Consider the following 20882-nt stretch of genomic DNA (forward strand, 5'->3'; position numbering starts at 1 on the left):
GCTTCTCTGTGAGGTGGGTGATAAAAGCATGCCACTGGTACTCAATATTGGCCAGAGAGCCTTGAAAACTGGGGAATTTAGGGTGCATTAGACAAAGATGAAAAACAGAAATGGAGCTTAGGTTCTATGGGAGTTGGGTAAATCAGTACATAAGGACAGGAAAGACTGAAAAATGCTGCAGAGAAGGGGCTAGGGTTGTGGTTCAGTGGTAGAGTGTTTGTCTAGTATGCATGAAGCACTGGGTTCAATCCTCAGCACCACATAAAAATAAAATAAAAACACTGTGTCCACCTAAAACTAAAAAAGATAATGATAATAATAATAGTAATAATAATAAAAAGAAGAAGAAGAAGAAGAAGAAGAAGAAGAAGAAGAAGAAGAAGAAGAAGAAGGAAGAAAGAAGAAAGAAGGAAGAAGGAAGAAGGAAGAAGGAAGAAGAAGGAAGAAGAAGGAAGAAGAAGGAGAAGAAGGAGAAGAAGAAGAAGAAGAAGAAGAAGAAGAAGAAGAAGAAGAAGAAGAAGAAGAAGAAGAAGAAGAAGAGTGCTACAGACAGTCTTGGAATGCAGAACCTTGGACCACAGGGTCAAGCCTAACCTGGGCAGACTCAGAAGCTATTCTAATCAATAAACTGTGACATAAAAGTCACCCCTGGTCTACCTGCTATGTTTGGGGAGCTGAAGTTGGAGACATGTTTGAACATCTGCATTGCTGTGGCACCAACTCAGACTGGGAACTTAGAACCCTGTGTTGGGGCTCAGTCCAATAAATAAATCTGGCAGACACCAGCCACAAGATATAAACTGAGCCTAGCAAATCAGGAGAATATCTGGTATGGAAATAAGTTTTCCTGGGGGTAATGCAAGTCAGATAGGCCAAAGAAAGCCTTCCTACTCTCTTCTCTTGATAGACCAATGCCTAAGACCAGTGGCAGTGGATTCAAAATCTGAATGAGCAGGAGTGATGGAGCTTGGTGCTTGGGAGCAGATCTCAGGAGGTCAGAAAGAATAGTATCTCTGAAAAAAAGAACTGGTGAAGAACTGGCTTTTCTGTGACATGAGTGTAGCTTTGGGGAGAAGAGTGGGGTATAGTCCTAGGGGTGCATTGATTTATTTATGCCCAGTAACTCTTCATGCAATGAAACACCTGGGGCAAAAACTAGACCTCATTGCCTCCCATGAGAACATCTTGTAGAACCCAGCATAACCTATACCCTGGGGGTAGAGTTGACAGCACCTCTCACAGTTCTTCATACCATCCCATGGAGAATGAAAACTGAGAGATGGAAAGACACCCAAAACAGCAAGCACATACTCTCACTGACAATCTTATAGGTTTTTTTTTCCTTTTTTAGTTTTTCAACGTGTATTGATGAATACATGGTAGACATTTATACAGTTGTACATGTACATATATTTTTCTGCTTTCTAATTTGTAGCATTCTTAAACATGATTATTTTTCCTTATTCTGTTTTTTTTTTTTTTTTTTTTGAGGTTAGGCTTGACCCTCTGGTCAATTAGCATATTTTGTATTGACTTTATATTCTGTTTCAAAACTTTTATTTCCCTTTGTTTCTATTTCTCCTTTTTCTCTTATAAACAGTCAAATTCCATTGTTCTCTCTTTACTCTATATTTTTACTTCTTTTTTTCTCCTTCTTCCTCATAAACAACACATCCTATATCAACTATGCATCTGCCCTATTCACACCTGGAAACTACAAATCGTTTTCTATCCTCACTGCACCTTTCCTCATAAGGAAGTTTATTTTTAATTTCTCCTAACACTAATTTGTTTATAAAACTCCACAGACACCACCACTAATGCTGAAACAACAATTAATACAGTTGAAGCCATTAGAAACATCTATTCTTCGATTTTATGAAAGATATAATTCATGGTTACTTACTGTCTTTACTGACAGAAATCAATACAGTTCTGTTTATTGTAACAACTTTATGTGAAAATAAAAATTAAGTACTCAATTTAGTTCTATATATTGTACACACAGTTGGTTGCAATTATTTGACTCCCCCTCCCCCAAATATCTGAGCCACAGGATATCTTCAAGATCACTAGAAATGCATGGACTAGAAGTTCTGTGGAGGCAGATTCATTTAGATAAATGAGTGGACACACAAACAATATGAACAAGCAAGGGAACAAATCATTCCAAACAAACCAGAATGACTCAACAGCATATTCCACAAAAACCACAGTGAAGAGAACATCAGAGAAGGAATTTTGAAAGTTTATACTTCAACTGACCTATGAGATAAAAGATAATGTAAGGAGAAAAATCAGAGAAAACACAAGAAGTGAAAAATCACTTCAATAAGGAAATAGAAGTTCTAAAAAAATCAATCAGAAATTCTTCAAATGCATAAATAAATAAACCAAATTAAAAATTCAATACAAAGCATCACCAATAAACGAGGTGACTTGAAGGACAGATGTTTAGGTGATAAAGCAGTAGTACATAATCTTGAAAATAAAGTTCATCATGGAGAAAAGATGTTACCAGACCATGAACAAAATTTTCAAAAAATATGCGATAATATGAAAAGGCTAAATTTAAGATTAATTGGGGTAGATGAAGGCATTGAGTTTCAAACCAAAAAAATGAACAATCTATTCAATGAAATAAGAGAAAATTTCCAAAATCTTAAGAATGAAATAGAAAAGCAAACACAGGAGGTATATAGAACTCAAAATATATAAAATTGCAACAGGCCCACTTCTAGCCACATTATTATGAAAATGCCTAACAAACAGAGTAAATATAGAATTTTAAAACCTGCTAGAGAAAAATGATTGGTCACATTGAAAAGCAAGGAAAACCGATCCAGATCTCAACTAACTTATCAACCCAGACAGTAAAAGCTAGGTGGTGTTTGAATAATATATACCAAGCTCTGGAAGAAAATGGATACCACACCAAGAATACCAAATTATGTCAGATTTAAATATAAGTTAAAAGTATCCATAAAAAAATTTTTAAAAAATCACAACTAGAAATCTGGCATTATAAAACATACTCAATAAAATATTTCACGAAGAAAAAATAAAATATTCAAATAAAAACAGAGTAAAACTACAACTAAAATAATAGTTAATCAAAGTAGAATCTAATTCAACTAGATAATTAGAAATAAATCAAAATAAAAGTAAATACAAATCATATCTCAATAATAACACTGAATGTTAATGGAATCAACTCATCAAAAGGTATACGCTGGCAGATTGAATTAAGAAACAAAACCCAACACTATGCTGTCTCTAAGAGTCTAACCTCATAGGCAAAGATATTCACAAGATATCCAAAGATATCCACAGTGAAAGGGTAAGAAAAGCACATCAATCACACGGATCTCATAAACAAGCAGGTGTTTCTATTCTCATATCTGACGTAATGGATTTTAAGCATAACTTACTTAGAACAGATAAAAAAGGCCATTTCATATTGCTTAAGGGAGTAATATAAAAGAAAGAAATAACAACAGTAAATATATATGCTCCAAACTATGAAGCATCTATGTAAATTCTTCTCAATATTGAGAATCAAACAGATCACAACACAATAATTTTGGGAACTTTAACATGCCTCTCTCATCACTAGACAGATCAAAACAAACAAAAATTAAACATAGAAGGTACAGAACTAAAGTTACAATTAATAATTTAGATCTAACAGAAATATATAGAACAGTTTACTCATCAATGACTGAATACATTTTCTTCTTAGCTACACAGGGAATATTTTCCAAAAATAGAACATATTTTAGTACATAAAGCAACATTTTGCAAATACTAAAAATAGAGATAATATCTTTCACTCTATCATATCATAATGTTATAAAACTAGAAATCAACAAGATTAAAAAAGCTAACACTAGTAGACTAAATACACTACTGAATAATGAATGGATAGATGAACAAATCAAGGTTAAAATAAAGAAAATATGAACAAAAATGAGAATTTTGATATAATATATAAAAATCTTTGGGACCCTGCCAAGGCAGTTTTAAGATAAATGTTTATATCATTGAGCCCATAAATTAAAAGAATAGAAAGTTATTGAGTAAATAACATTACCTCTCAAGGTCCTAGAGAAAAACACTGAAATCAGCAAAAGACAGGAAAGAATAAAATTTAAAGATGAAATTTATAAAATAAACATGTAAAAATTGAAAAATATGAATCAAAATGTTGTGTTTTTTAAAAAAAAAAATAAATAAAACTGACAAACTTTAGCCAAGGTAACCAAGAGAAAAAAATGCAAAGTACCAAAACCTATGGTGAGAATGCAAATATCACCACAGACACGACAGAAACAGAGCATATATAGAAGCTATTTAAAATATATATATACCCCAATAAGCTAGAAAATCTTAAAGACATCAGTAATTTGTGGAGATATGAGCTACCCAAATCAAACCAGAAGAATCTAGAAAATTTAAACAGATCAATTACAAGTAATGAGAATAAAGAAGTCACTAAGAGCCTACCAACGAAGAAAAGCTCAGGACCAGATAGATGCTCAGCCAATTTCTACCAAACCACTAAAGAAAAACCGATACCAATCCTCCTCAAATTATTTCATGAAATTGAAAAAGAGGGAACTCTTCAAACTCATTCAATGAAGCTTATCTCACACTGATACAAATCTAGACAAAGAAACATCAAAAAAAGAAAAATTCAGATTAATATCCTTGATGAACATAGATGCAAAAATCTTCAATAAAATACTGCTAAACCTCATTCAAAAATATATTAAAAAGATAGTGCTCCATGACCAAGTGGGTTTCATCCCAGGAATGCAACATTGATTCAACAAATGGAAATCAGTAAATTTAATTCATCACACAAATAGACACTGAGATAAGAATACATAATTGCAGCATCTCTTTTTGAAAAAATACTACATCCATTCATGCTTTAAACACCAGAAATAACAGAAATGAAAGAATCATACCAACACTGTAAAAGCTACATATGACAAACCCAAGGCCAACCTAATACTAAAGGAGTACTACTACAGTATTCTTTCTGAAAACTGGAATGAGAAAGGGGAGCCCACTTTCACTATTTCTATTAGTACACAAACCAACTTGTAGCAAGTACAAAATGTAGAGATAATACCCTGCAATCTATCAAATCATAATGTAATAAAATCCCAGAAGATAAAATTCACTATTGAATGAATAGAGAGCTGAACAAATCAAGTCTGTTAATCTCTAGCCAGAGCAATTTGGCAAAGAAAGGTAATTAAAGGAATATGAATAGGGGAAAAAAGGGCTAAAACTAGGTCCACTTGAAGAGGACATAATTATATATTTAGAAGACCCCAAAAGAAGTCCACCAGAAAACTCCTAGAACTCAAATTAATTCATCAAGTTGAAGGATACAAAAATAATACTCATAAATAAATTGTGTTTCTATACTCCAATAACGAATAAACTAAAAGATAAATTAGGAAAATTATCTCATTAAAAAAAAACTTGTGAATCAACCTAACAAAAGAGGTAAAAGATCTCTACATTGAAAATTACAGAATACTAAAGAAATAAATTGTGGAAGACCATAGGTGATGAAAAGACTTCTCTGTTCTTGGATATCCAGAATTGTCAAAATGGCCATCATACTGAAAGTGTAAAAAGATTAATGCAATTCCCCTTAATAGTCCAAAGATTTTCTTCACACAAACAGAAATAGCAATTATGAAATTCACTTGGATAAACAAAAGACACAGAATATCCAAAACAACCCCTAGCAAGAAAAATGAAGCAGGAGGCATCACAATATCAGACCTCAAATTACACTACAGAGCTATAAAAAGAAAATCAGTATGGTATTGGCAACAAAATAGGTAAGACCACCAATGGAACAGATGATATAGAAACAAATCCATATAAATACAGTTACCTCATACTATATACAAAGGCACCAATATTATACATTGGAGAAAAGATAGCTTCTTCAACAAATGGTGCTCAGAAAATTGGTAATCCTTATGTAGCAGAATTAAATTAAACTCTCATTCTCTCACCATGCACAAAACTCAACTCAAAGTGGATCAATGACCTAAGTATTAGACCAGAATCCCTGCACCTGCTAGAAGAAAATGTAGGCCCCAAACTCCACCATATCTGCTTAGAATCTGATTTCTTAATAAGATCCCTAAAGCACAAGAAGTTGTTGGTGGGCCTGACCTTGGATCTATGTGGAGGAATGCTTATCTTGCTAATGATTGTGCAGTAGGGAAATGCTAACTACAGCTCTATGTTTTGAAACAGAGTGTTGTCAGAACACTGGCAAGCACCATTTCCCTGTTTCTTTGACAAGAAGTTATTTCCCTGTTAGTACAAGGTTAGCCTACATGGCAGCTCCTAGACTCTTGGTTTCAGGACTCCCATAATATGATATGTTGTGTATCATCTCTGGCCTATCATGATTGTTATATGTAAATTGGCACATACCCACTATAAAAGCTATTTTTTGCTGCACATACAGCCAGACACCATTCTATGAAACTGTTTCTGGAGGGGGTTTCTCTGTTCCCTCAAGCTCCCATCAGTTGATGCTAGAAAGGCAGGCCCCTCAGCAAGAAGTAAAATCAATTATCAATAAAAGGTATGGCATCAAACTAAGAAGCTTCTTCATTGCAAAGAAAAAAACCAAGGATGTGAAAAGAGAACCAACAGAATAGGAAATATACCCTTCCCCCTGCACCTCAGAAAAAGCATTAACTTCCAGGATAGATAAAGAACTAAAAAATATAAATTAAAACTATACCACCACCACTCAATTAACAAATGGGCAAATAAATTTAACAGGAACTTCACAGAAAAAATAAAAATGATCAACAAGTATATGAAAACATCTATAGAAATTAGAGGAATTCAGTAAACAGTTTTAAAAAGACATTCCAGTGTAGGAGACAGCAAATATGCTGATCTCTTACTTCCAGCTACTTTTTCTATCTTATGTGTATTACAAACAGAACTTTACCTCCCCTAGGAATAAAACTGTTGAAAGATTACACCTTTCGGAGTTTATACACTCTTATCCATACCACATTGTCATGGGGAAATGTAGAAAGAAGCACTAGGGAGGTAGCAGAAAGTTGTTATGTAGTAATAGTTGGCATGATAAAATATTTAAATAGGCTATTAAGTCACTCATGCTTTCAGAATGAGCCCAACATTGTCTTTCCAAACAACAAACAAACAAACAAAAATTTGAATTTTGTGGCATTTTCTCGGAGAGAACCTACTGGTAGGACAGAGGAAAGAGCTAAGTGGTAATGTAATGTATTACATAGAATGTGTGAGCTCTGGCTTCAATGCCCAACAGTAAAATAAATGATGATAATGACTATAATGATAATGATTATGATGATTTTTAAAAGAATTGTACTATTAAAATTATAAAGACTGAGTTTATACTCACCACTCAAAAGAAGAGGATTATTTCAATTCATGCATTCCATTCATATCTAGTCTTATTTCCCATGGGATTGTAGATGTAAAAGACTTTTTGAGGACAATTTTTTAAACTATGACTTCTTTTTTTAAAAAAAAATAATATTTTTAGATGTATTTGGACACAATACCTTTATTTTATTTATTTTCATGAGGATCGAACCCAGTGTCTTGTATGTGCTAGGCGAGTGCTCTACTGCTGAGCCACAACCCCAGCCCAAACTATGACTTCCTGAGACTGTAAAATTCCATTGAGAAGAGTTTATCTGGTCCCAGCAGAGCAGGATGGTCCAGTTAGTACTGTCATACAATATGATGTCAATTTTCTCAATCCTCCTCATAAGTGAAAAATTTTTATAGACTGCACACTTTTTCAGCATGTAATCTATATGACTTCATGCCCTATATTGATGAACAAGAGTACTAGAAATGAAAGAATGACTATAAATGTAGCCCACTCACAGAGAATGTGCCTCAATTTCTTGATTGTATGGCTTCAATTACTAGCACCACAAAAGCACTGAGATCTATTTAAAATATATATATATATATATATATTCTTTTTTTCCTTTCCTGTTTAATTGTGACCTGAATGATTCATGGACATTTATACATATTCATATTTTTTCTCATTTCTAGCATTTATACTGCAGATTCAACTCAGGGGCACTCGATCCCTGAGCCACATTCCATCACTGCTTTGTATTTGATTTAGAGACAGGTTCTCACTATGTTGCTTAGCACCTAGCCATTGCTCATACTGTTTTTGAACTCATGATTCTCCTGTCACAGCCTCCCAAGCTGCTGGGATTAATACACATGTACCACTGAGCCCAGCCATTTCTATCATTTTTGAACCAGTTATTTTTCATGGATCAGTATTTTTACCTACCAATAAAGAAAAGTCCAGGACTAGATAAATTTTCTGGAAATTCCTACCAAACCTCTAAAGAAGAACTAACATCAATACTCCTCAAATTATTCCATGAAATAGAAAAGGATGGAACACTTCCAAACTCATTCTATGAAGCAAGAATCACCCTGATATCAAAACCAAACAAAGATACATCAAACAAATAAAGCTTTAGACAAATATCCCTAGTGAACATACATGTAAAAACTCTTAATAAAATACTGGAAAACTACATACAAAAACATATTTAAAATATAGTGCACCATGATCAAGTGGGGTTAATCCCAGGGATGCAACCTACAGAAAGCAAAATGTAATTCATCAATAGACTTAAAAAAAAAGAACCACATATTTATCTCAATAGATTAAGAAAGAGCATTTGAAAGAATATAGCATCCATTCATGTTCAAAATGACAGAAAAACTAGGGATAATAGAAACATAACTGAACATTTTAAAAGCTCTATACCAAAAATCCCAAGGTGAACATTCCAAATGCCAAAAAAATAAAGAAAACAAAAGAAATTAAAGGAATATTCATAGGAAAAGAAAAGCTCAAAATGTCCCTATTTGCCAACAACAAGATGCTATATGTAGAAGACCCCCAAAAAACACCACACAACTTAGAATAGTAACAGGATATAGAATTAACACCCTTAAATTAATTATGGTCCCACACACAAATTATGCATCAGCTGATGAATTACAATAGAATCTAAAAATTTTAAAAATAAAATATTCAGGAAACAACCTAAGAAGTGAAAGACCTCTGTAATGAAAATTACCAAACACTAAAGAAAGAAATTGAAGAAGATCTTAGAAGATAAAGACCTCCAATGTTCATGGAGTGGCAAAAATATGTTATCAAAATTGACATATCAAAATGCTACAGTTTTTATACAATTCCTATTAAAATGTCAATGATATTTTTCTTAGAAATAGAAAAAGTAGTCATGAAATTCACTTGGAAAAACAAGAGGATCAGAATATTCAAAACAATCCTTATTGAGAAAAGTGAAGGAGGTGGCAGACATCACAATGCCTAATCTCAAATTATACTATGGAGCTACAAAAATGGAATGGTGCATCAAAACAGGAAAGAAGTCCAATTGAACAGAAAATACATCACAGAGACAAAACCACATAAATACTGTTACCTCAAACTAGACAAAGGCACCAACAACATACATTAAAAGAAAAGACAGCCTCTTCAACAAATGGTACTGAGAAAAACTGGAAATATGTATTTACCTTGCACAAAACTCAACTCAAAGTATATCAAAGACTTACGCAATAGACCATACATTCTGTATCCACTAGAATAAAATATAGGCCCAAATCTCCATCATGTTGGCTTAGGAACTGACTTCCTCAACAAGACTTCTAAATTGCAACAAATAAAATTAAGAATCAATAAAAGGGAAGGTAACAAAGTATAAAGCTTTCTCACCGCAAAGAAAATGATCAAGAACATGAACAGAGCACCTACAAAATGGAAGAACATTAGTCTTCTGGATATATAAAGAACTCAAAAAACTAGCTCGGGGGACTGAAACAGGAGGATCGAGTGTTCAAAGTTAGCTTTAGGAATGGTGAGGCACTAGACCCTGCCTCTAAATAAAATGCAAAACAGGGCTAGGGCTGGAGCTCAATGGTGGAGCACTTGCCTTGCTTGTGTGAGACTCTGGGTTTGATCCTCAGAATTACATAAAAATAAACATACATATATATTGTGTCCATCTGCAACTAAAAATAATAAAAATAAAATAAAATAAAATGTAAAACATAAGGCTGGGGATGTGGCTCAGTGATTGAATGCCCCTGAGTTTAGTCCCCAGTAATTCCCCCCCCCACAAAAAATCAAAAAACTTACACACACACACACACACACACACACACATAACCCAATATTCTTGGGTCTATATTTTCTTCTAGTGGGTACAGGATGTTGATAAATGTGCAAAGGATCTGAACTTGTAGTTCATAGAACTAGAAATACAATTGGTCAACAAATATATTTTTTAAATGCTCAACATCTTTAACAATTAGAAAAATACAAATTAAAACTACATTGAGATTCCATTCTCAGTCAGAATGGCAATTATCAAGAATACAAGTAACAATAAATGCTGGAGAGGATGTGAGAAAAAAGTTATACTCATGCATTGCTAGTGAGACTGCAAATTGGTACAAGCACTCTGGAAAACAGTACAGAGATTCCTCAGAAAATTTGGAATGGAACCACCATTCAAACAGTTATCAACCCAGTTGTTTCTTGATTTTATTTTTTGCAATTTAGAAGTCTTGTTGAGGAAGTCAGTTCCTAAGCTGACATGATGGAGAGTTGGGCCTACATATATAACCAAAGGACTTAAAATCAACATACTGCAGTGACATGACATAACCAAAGGACTTAAAATTAACATACTACAGTGACACAACACAGCCACATAAATGTTTATAACAACATCACAATAGTTAAGCTATAGAACCAACTCAAGTGCCAAGATAGACAGCTGGGCCTAATGTATATCAAAATGACTTAAAAATCAACATACTACAGTGACAAAGCCACATCAGTGTCTTATAGCAGCTCAATTCAAAATAGTTAAGCTATAGAAACAACCTACATGCCCTTCAAAAGATGAAAGGTTAAAGAAAATATGGTACATATACACAATGGAGTATTTCTCATCCATAAAGAAGAATGAAATTTATGGCATTTGCTGGTGAATGAATGGAACTTGAGACTATTATACTAACTGAAATAAGCCAATACCAAAACAAACAAACAAACAAACAAAAAAGGCCAAATGTTCTCTCTGATCCTAAATAGAATAAGTTATAGCCCATGTATGTACAAAATACATTCTACTGTCATATATATCTAAAAAGAACAAATAAAACCTGGTGCTAAAAAAAATAAAATAATAACAGAGATAAAATGTTTCCACCTAACATTCCCATTTAGTAATGGATAGAGATGACCAAAATTCAGTAAGGTATGGACACTCATTCTAAAGCAAGACTAGAAATAAATGAAGCAACTCTTATGGAATTATGCAGGTCTTCAGGCTAGGTCTCTCCCATATCCTTTTAGAGCACAATATTGACAAGTTTGGAGGAACCACCATAGAAAGTGCATTTCAGATACTCTACTGCCTATATCACTATTCCACCAACATGACTTCACTCTCACAATACTGATGCAGAAAATTATTACCTAAGAACTTGACAGTGTAAACTATCACAATTTATAAATCACAGGTAAGACATAGGAAACTACAATACATACACCATTTGGAAAATAATTTAACATTATGCAATAAACCAATAGCACAAGATGCATCATGCAGAGCAGGCTATTTCCTAAGCAGACTCTCACATAAATGTGGTTTTATATATACCTGAACATATAAAAATTTCAATATAGAAATATAAGAAAAATAAAAAGATCTGTATGATTGTTTTATAGTTCATAACTCTAGAAACTATTTCCAAAGATACTGCAAGAGACAAAATGATGAAAAAATGTCAAAAAAATGTTAAAATAATGAATTAATTCAATGATAAAGCAAAGAAAAACTGAATAAATTAATGAAAACAATGCAGGACATGAAAGAACAGTTCAATAAAGATTCTGAAAAAGAATCAAGTAGAAATCTTGAAAATAAAAAGCCCAATATCTCAAATAAAAATATCCACTTGAAGTCAGAACCATAGACTAAAGTGAAAGAAAAAATATCAGAGCTTGAAGTTGATGATGAAATCTCACATTCAGACAATACCAACAACAATTAAAAGAATTATAAACAACTCACAAATCCAATAGACACAATTCATAGACTATTATTATGAATCACAATGGAGGAGAGGTACATTCTACAGGCAATGCAAGCTTTTTTGGTGAATAAAAGAAATTATTTCTTCGGTGAATAATAGAAATTATTTCTTAAATCTTGTGAAACTTATGGACATCCAGGTACAATATGCTTTTAGAACACCAAGTGGACATGACTAGAAAAGAACCTCTCCAAATCATAGTCTGTAAATTTACCAAAGGTAAACTGAAATTTATAAGTAGGGCCAAAGCAATTATAAACACATCAGAAAAATTTCAGATTTCTGAGTAGAAATTTTAAGGCCCAGGATATTAGGAAATGATATATTTCAAACCCTAAATAAAAGGTTGAAAGAAGAAATAAGGATAAAAACTATAAAATGAATGGAAAGGGTGGTCATCACGTTAAGATGAAAAAATCAGAAACAAAACTCCAATTATCACATGCTCTCCCTAACATGTGGAATCTGGGAAGAAAATAAGAATGACTAGAAAATGATGGAGGGATTATTAAGGAAGAGGAAAGGTAACTGGGGATGAAAAAGAAAGAAGGGGAAAAATGAAAGTAAAGAGAGTGGTCAGGATTCAAGTATTGTATTTGTGTATATAGAAATATCACTGTGAAATTCACTAATTTGTGCACACAATAGGAGTTGATATTAATAGTTGACAAGAACATCTGTTTTTATAATAAATCAAATTTGCTATCATTTCACCATATACAAAACACAAGTACTAATTTAATAATATCTTTTTCTTATTTCTGCAAGATATAAAATTTCAGGTTCAAAATTAACATAAAATTTCTTCAGGCAATATCATTTAGATGATAAAGTTCCTACAATTAATTACTAAATTATCCTGGATTCTATAGGATCAAGAAAGATATTAAGAAAAAATATGAGTGGAATTTGAACATTTACTTTTTTCCACTGTTCTTTTGTGATCAAACTCTCTTACTTTTATTTAACAGGGCATGAACACCAAGAGTAACTCACTTTTGTAAGTCTTACCTGTACTGAAAATTACTGATGTTCTAGATTGTGCTTTCATATGTCGAAGAATTAGATTCCTGTTGCTAGGTTTGAAAAAGTAATAAAATTGGTATTTTAATACACACAAGAAAACATTGACAAAATATAATTCAATACTTAATGTTTTAGATCTAGTATCAGAACTTTTTTATATACTCTCCAAATTTGTATGCCCTATAGACATTTAATTGACTTGAAAATTATTTGTACAATGTTTGTTCTGTTCTGTTTTTGAAATGGCATTTCATGATGATAGCCAGTCTGATCTTGAATTCCTGGGCTCAAGCATTTGTCCCACCTTAGGCTCCCAAGTATTTGGGGTAAATGCATGAGCCACTGCACCCATAGCTCGTAATTAGAGAAGAAAAAAAATAACATGAAATGATCATGCATTGAGACAAGACAGGTAAATATATTAACTAGTGTAGCTTGAACTCAGAAAATGCCCTGTCTCTGTGAACAATAGCTTCTTGTTCTTGCACAAGTCCTTTCTCTTAGGCATAAGGCCTTCTAAAAATTAAGGGTTGTATCACTTTAGTTCACCAAGTTGTTATGAAGATTTACTAAGATAATATAGAGTGCTGCTGCTTCGGAAAGATGTCATTGAGTCAAAAAGCATGAGTGCATGTGAACTAAAAAGAGTGTTGTAACTTTTGAGTCTAAGTGTGTATTACCATGAATACTCAGGGATTGGGATCAGTCAAAACAGGTTGTAATAAAAGCTATTCACTACCAGTCTGCAGGGTCAGTTCCGGCAGAAACACTGCAGTAACAGAACTGACAGAGACAAAGGAACAATTTTAAATCCCTTTATCCCCCTCCAACTGACTACAGAAATATCTTTCTTAAGTTTCTAAGATATCATTAGGTCCTTGATAAATTGAAGGAGGATGGTAGAATAGATAACTTCTGCTAAATTGAGCATTTCAAGACTCAAATAGCTAATTAGAAAAATCATAGGTGTGATACTATTTTTTCCCATTAGTAGGGGTTATACTGGAAATGAAATGGATAATGCTGGAAACCCTAAAGATAAAGGTTTAGAAAGTTCTAAAATATTGGTTAGTGGTATATCTCAGTGGTAGAAAAATTTCCTAGTATGCATGAGAAGAAAAGGTAAGGAGAGGAGAGGAAAGAGGAGAGAACAAACTTTAGAGGTGATTCATGTATGCATCATTGCTTTTATAAATTAATTTATTTTAATTATGTATATATGGCATCAGAAAGCATTTTGATTCCTGTTATACAATTGCAGCACAACTTTTAATTTCTGATTGTACATGATGTAACATTGCACCATATGTGCAGTCATATATGTACCAAGGTAATAATGTCTATCTCATTCCATCTTTCCTGCCCCCATGACCCCTGCCCTCCCTTCCTTCCTCTTCACCAAATCAAACTTTCATCACTACTTCTTGGCTAGACTTTTGAAAGGTTTCTTACTGATGAACTGTCCTAACTAACTACTGTTCCATACATAGTTATATTATGAAATCTTACCTCATGTGAGATGCAACAGATATAACTATTGTGGATCTAAGTCTAATGCTGATTAGTATTTTAATGTAAATACTTACACAGTATTACCACTAGCAATGGCATAAGACAAGGCAATCTGTCCATAGTTATCTGAAGCAGACACATTAACACCTCGTTGAAGAAGCAGCTCAACTATTTGTGTTGATTTATGCTCCACAGCAAACATGAGGGCTGTTCTAAAATAAGAAAGATAACTTCAACCTTAGGTATTTTAATAAATTTATTTAAACAGACAATTTATTACATTTTACCAATTTGATATATAGCTTTGCATACACTAACAGATACAAACATCTTAAAAGATCATTTCATACATACACAAATATTTTAAAGATTGTTTGTTTACATACACAAACATCTTGAAAGATCAAATCTTTATCTTTGAAAATCATCTGTAAGTCTAAAAGGAAAACAAAAACACAAAAAAGAAATATCTTGTCCCAAAAGGGGAGAGTTACAAACTTAAAAATCCTTCAATGGACAGTAACTATGATAAGGTCATTCATCTTCAAATGGCACAGATTTCAATGAATAAAGCTCAGTTTTCTCCCTAGGGCAATGGAATATATTGTAGCTCACAGTCAGCCAAAGATCAAGAAGTAAAAAAGCTATTTTCAGGCATACCATAATAACAGTAGCACTAGTGATGATAATAGTCATTGTTGCTTCAGTCATTCACTCTGAGAAGCATTTTGAGGCACTGAAATAAATGCTACATGTATAATCTTGCAACCAGCCTTTAAATGTATGGTATTCTCTTTTTCATTAGAAATGGACAAAATCTGTTAATAGTAATTAACTCTCACTTAGAAAAAAGTCTAAAATCAATATTTAAAGCAAACAATTATCCAAAGGACAAAATTATTTTCAATGTCTATTTATGCTCAACACAGCATTTCCAAAAGAAAACTATACCAGCCAAAGATAAAAATAACAAAGTTTAAAGTTCAATACTTAATAAAAAAGCAAACTAAAAGTCCATATTTTACATAACTAATATGAAAAGTCTAGCTAACACAAAATCACATAATCAATAAAATCAAATAATAATGATAAGCCAATAATTATCTGGGCATGTGAATCATACTACACACCCTCATTTTTGTTGCTCAATTTGAATAACTGCTTTTCTCCCTAATTATAGTTATCTTTTGTTCATATATTTCATACATGTTCATATATTTCACTCTATTCCAATGATTATGTCATTCTCATTAACTTAATATTTTTAAATTGACTAATTTTTTACTACAATATTAAGATTTTTCAAAAACTAATAAAGTACTATACCTTCCCTTGTCATCAACTGCATGTATGTTTGCTTTATTCTTAATAAAAAATTCTGCCATCATCTGTCTGTTTTTCTTTATGGCGAATAAAAGTGGTGTTTGTCCACTCTGAAAAAAACAACAAAAATAGTTTATTCACAAAATTACTACTTCTCAACTGAACTTAACCTTACAAAATACTGTATGAATATAAGCATATAATAATAATGTAAAATAAGAGTAGCCACTCCATTCTCTTCCCATTCTGCTTCCATGTATGCTGCTCTTTCATTTTGAAATGCCTCTAGAGTGGACACATGAACTCCAGTCATTTCTAAAACTGCTTCAAACATTTACTGTTTCCACAGTTCTTTGCCTCTGTCACAGCATTCATCATGGCATCTTGGGATTAAGTAACCTGCACCCACCTCATCAAGAGTGTGTAGAGGACATGAACTGTATCTCAGTAGCCCCATTCCCTAACACATATTAGTAAACGATGTAAGTATTGTATATTTAATTAACAAGCCAAATTTTCAACTCACTAATAGGGTGAATCAATTATTTTCTAAAGAATATCTACTTTTCCAGAAATACCAACCCTCATCTGAAATATTCCTTGTTTTACAGAAATTGTGCACTGTATGTCCAGTATTACATAAATAGCTTTCCCATTTCTTAATACCTATTTGACATTGATTTTTCATAGTACATATTCACATATGAAGAATTCAAGTTTCAGAGATATAGTCCTGAGAGCTTTCCAATGACATGGAAGTGTCCTCCATGTTATACAAGTCCTCTTGATTCTCTTCTATTTATGGAATCAGAATCCCAGATATCAATGTCAGGCATTCCTGCTTAAAAGCAATAGACTTTGAATAAACCATGTTTCTTTTTCATAATTGGTCTCTGTGTCTTCTTTTATTATAAAGATGAAGGACATTTATCTTTCCTGTTAGAAAGCTTAATATGAAAATATATTCTTCCTACACAATTGGAGAAAATTTTTGCCAGCTAATCCACTGATGGGGAATTCACAAACAGAAATAACCAACTCAAAAAACAACAACACTGAGCTGGGGTTGTGGCTCAGTGGTAGAACACTCACCTAACACATGCAAGGCCCTGGTTTGACCCTCAGCACCACATAAAATAATAAAGGTATTGTGTCCAACTAAAACTAAAAAATAAATATTAAAAAGAAACAAACAAACAAAAAGCACCCAGTCAATAACTGGGCAAAAGAACTAAATAGAAATTTCTCAAAAGAAACACAAATGTTTTATATATATATATATATATATATATATATATATATATATATATATATATATATATATATATATGACTCTTCTACACCTCTATCAATTAGGTTAATGCAAATCAAAACTACACTAAGACTTTATCTTACTCCAGCCATAATGGTAGTAATAAAGAACACAAACATAATAGCATGCTGGTAAGAATGTAAGGGGAAGGCACATTTGTACACTGCTGGTGGGAATGCAGACTAGTACAATCACTCTGGAAAACAGTTTGGAGATTCCCCCAAATCTAAGAAGGAAACCACAACATGAACCAGCTATCCCATGCCTCAGTATTTTCCCAAAATTACTAAAATAAAATTTGCCTAGTATAGTAATACAGCCACGTGTGTTTACAGTAGCACAATTCACAATAGGTAAATTATGAAATCAACCCAGGTATGTGTCAATATATAAAAGAATTAAAAAATTGTAGTACACATGCATACAATGGAGTATTACTTAGCCATACAGAATAAATTATGCCATTTGCTGGCAAATGTTTGGAAACAAAGAATACCATGCTAAGTGAAATAAGTTAAGCTAAGAAACTCAAAGGTCAAATGTTTCATATGTGGAAGCTGAAATTAAAGAAAAAGATAAGGGAAAAACAGAATATCAAAAGATGGGGGCTGGGATTATGGCTCAGCGGTAGTGCGCTCGCCTAGCATGGGCAGGATCCAGGTTCCATCCTCAGCATCACATAAAAATAAAGGCATTGTGTTGTGTCCATCTACATCTAAAAAATAAATATCTAAAACAAAAAAAGTGCTGGGGATGTGGCTCAAGTGGTAGCATGCTCACCTGGCATGCATGTGGCCTGGGTTTGATCCTTAGCACCACATACAATCAAAAGATGTTGTGTCTGCCAAAAACTAAAAAATAAATATTAAAAAATTCTCTCTCTCTCTCTCTAAAAATAAAATAAAAATAAATAAAGATATTAAAAAGTAGAATATCAAACGATGTAGGGAAGATCATTAGTGTAGAAAAAGGAGACTGAGAGAAACAGTGGAAATGGGAAAGGGAAGGCAATAAAGAATGAATTCTTCAAAAATCATGTTACATGCATATATAAATATACCTTTATGTGTAAGTGCAAATAAACAATCAAATATAAATAAATAGACAAGTGAGAGGAAGTCCAGGAGAAAAGAAGCAGAAGGATGAAGGAGGAGGGGTAGGACAGGAGGAAAAAGAGGGGATCATGAACTCAACTGGAATTCCTTGCCTGTATGATTTTGTGGTTGGGATGAACCCAACTACTATGTATAATTATAAACTCTAATAAAAATAATATTGAAAATGTATTCTTACTTGTAATGATAATCCCAGTAACATAATGCTAAGCTACTTTTCAAAATTCTTTTTTACTCTGGTTCCACTTTAATTGCTACTTAAAGTTATTTATAATTTTTGGCAAAATTTAATTCAGAAATTTTGTGTACCAACAAGATTTATGCTGATTTATACAGATTATTTTTAGCATAATGAAAGACACTAAATCACTTGTATTTTTAGGGAACAAAATTGATAACTCATGTACATAGTACAGCTTGCAAAATCCATGAATTATCTACTTCTAGCAATAATTTATCCACTTCCAGCAATGAGTAACCTAATCAGGCTCACAAAAATTCCAATGGGAATATGATTTTTATAGTGTACAGAAAGAAAACTATTTAAGTGCCTAAATTCTAAATTCAAAAATTTAATCCCATTTCAAAGATATTCATAATATATTATGTGGGACATATTCTTGTACATCAGTAGAAACCACCATGAAATCTTTATCAAAATATATTATAAAAGAGTAGTTGTAACCTCATTCATAGAGGCAAAGTAGGTGATCTGAGTGAATGCTGCAGTTGCCAGTATGCCAACTGAAGAACATGTATGCCCAGCATGTGAGAGGTAAACCCTGCACACCACACTGTGCAGTACTATGGCTCAAGGGGTACCACATCAGATTCCTTCACCGAAGCTTGAAGTTTAGATTTCTGCATGAGTCTCTTGGATTCTAAATGTGGACACAATTCAAGGAGGCAAACTAAATATACACATGAGCTACAAAAGAAGGAGGAGGAATACGAGAAGAACTTCCATCATTTGCTACTATTCTAATTGAGAAAATTCTGCTTATGATCAGTATTTGTTAACACACATCACTGTTAATTTTAAAGAAACATATTTCAAGTATTTTGGAAATAAGGTGATTAATGTATACCGTGTTCTTGGCTTCAATATCTGCGTTGAATGAAAGCAATTTTGTTGCTATTGATGTGTTCCTATAAAACATAGCACAGTGGAGAGGAGTTTCACCCTTGTTGTTGTGAACATTTGGATTGGCACCGTTTTCTAGAAGAATAATTGCACATTCCTCTTCCTCATATTGTATGGCCTGTCGATTTTAACCAAGAAATAGATTGTAAATTTGGGGAATTCAAGAAAAATATTTCACATTTTACTAATCAGTTATAACTAAGTGGCATTAACCAATTTTTCTTCTAAGCATTTAAATCAAAATCATTTACTGCAAAACCATTGGCTACATCTACCTTCATCAACGGTGTGTTGCCATCACTGTCATACAGGTTGACACTGCATTTCCTCTTCACTAGAAGAGCCACCACAGCTGGATTGCCATAGGCACAGGCATAATGTAGAGAGGTTCTATGCAAGTAAGAGGCTTTATTAAAAATTCATAAGGCACCTTTTGAAATATACAACTATTCATGCAATTATAAACATTCTATTTTCTTCTGAAGAAGGTACAATATTTACTAGCTGTTATTACTTATTAAATTAATAAATGATCAACCTATGCCATTGACACTTTTTAAAATTTCTTGTTTCTGATACTGCTGCGGATTAATCCCCAGGGAACTCAACTACTGAGTCATATCCTAAGCACTTTTTAATTATTTTTTAAAATTGGGATGCAGGGTCTCACTAAATTGCCCTCCCTGGCCTTGAATTTCCAAGCCCATGCATCAATATCATAAGTCACTGGAATTATGGGCTTGTGCCATGCCTTATTTCATACATTTTACTTATTTTTGCTTGTTTCTGTGGTGCTGGGGATGTAACCCAGGCCTAGGCATTCTGGGTAAGGAAGGTCTCTACCATAGAACACATCCCCAGAGCAGAGCAGTCCACTTGCCTAGAAAGAACATGGCCTTGCAATTTTATCTTTGATTTGAGTTCTACTTTAAGCTCTGTGAAATACTATTTATTCCATAATCTTCCTCTCTCTCAGTTTCCTCACTAATAAGGTAAGGATTAAAAACAATAATTACTTCTTAGGATACTACTGGGTTGCTTAGTGGAGAACCCATGTAAAATATCTAAAGAGTTTCTAGCACAAGCAACAGCTCAATAATTAATTACAATAGGAACCAATCAACAGAGTATTTAAATTAATAAATTAGTAGCATTATAGTAGTTTTGACAGATATCTTTTAAAAACTATATATTTCAATGAGACTTAGATGCT

The 20882-nt window shown here is 32.9% G+C and overlaps 1 protein-coding gene across 1 annotated transcript in view; it reads right to left on the reverse strand.

Moving 5' to 3' along the window:
- LOC144375088 (ankyrin repeat domain-containing protein 26-like) overlaps window positions 1-15013 on the reverse strand; it is a 62505-nt gene extending 47492 nt beyond the window's left edge. Inside the window, exons 1-2 of the mRNA XM_078038639.1 lie at window positions 14850-15013; window positions 13249-13313 (exon numbers count right to left, since the gene is read on the reverse strand). The gene's annotated coding sequence lies outside the window, so the exon portion shown is untranslated. The remainder of the gene's footprint in view (window positions 1-13248; window positions 13314-14849) is intronic.
- Window positions 15014-20882: the final 5869 nt, after the last annotated feature.

The sequence above is a fragment of the Ictidomys tridecemlineatus genome, chromosome 2 (genome assembly GCF_052094955.1).
Source record: "Ictidomys tridecemlineatus isolate mIctTri1 chromosome 2, mIctTri1.hap1, whole genome shotgun sequence".
Taxonomy (NCBI): Eukaryota; Metazoa; Chordata; class Mammalia; order Rodentia; family Sciuridae; genus Ictidomys; species Ictidomys tridecemlineatus.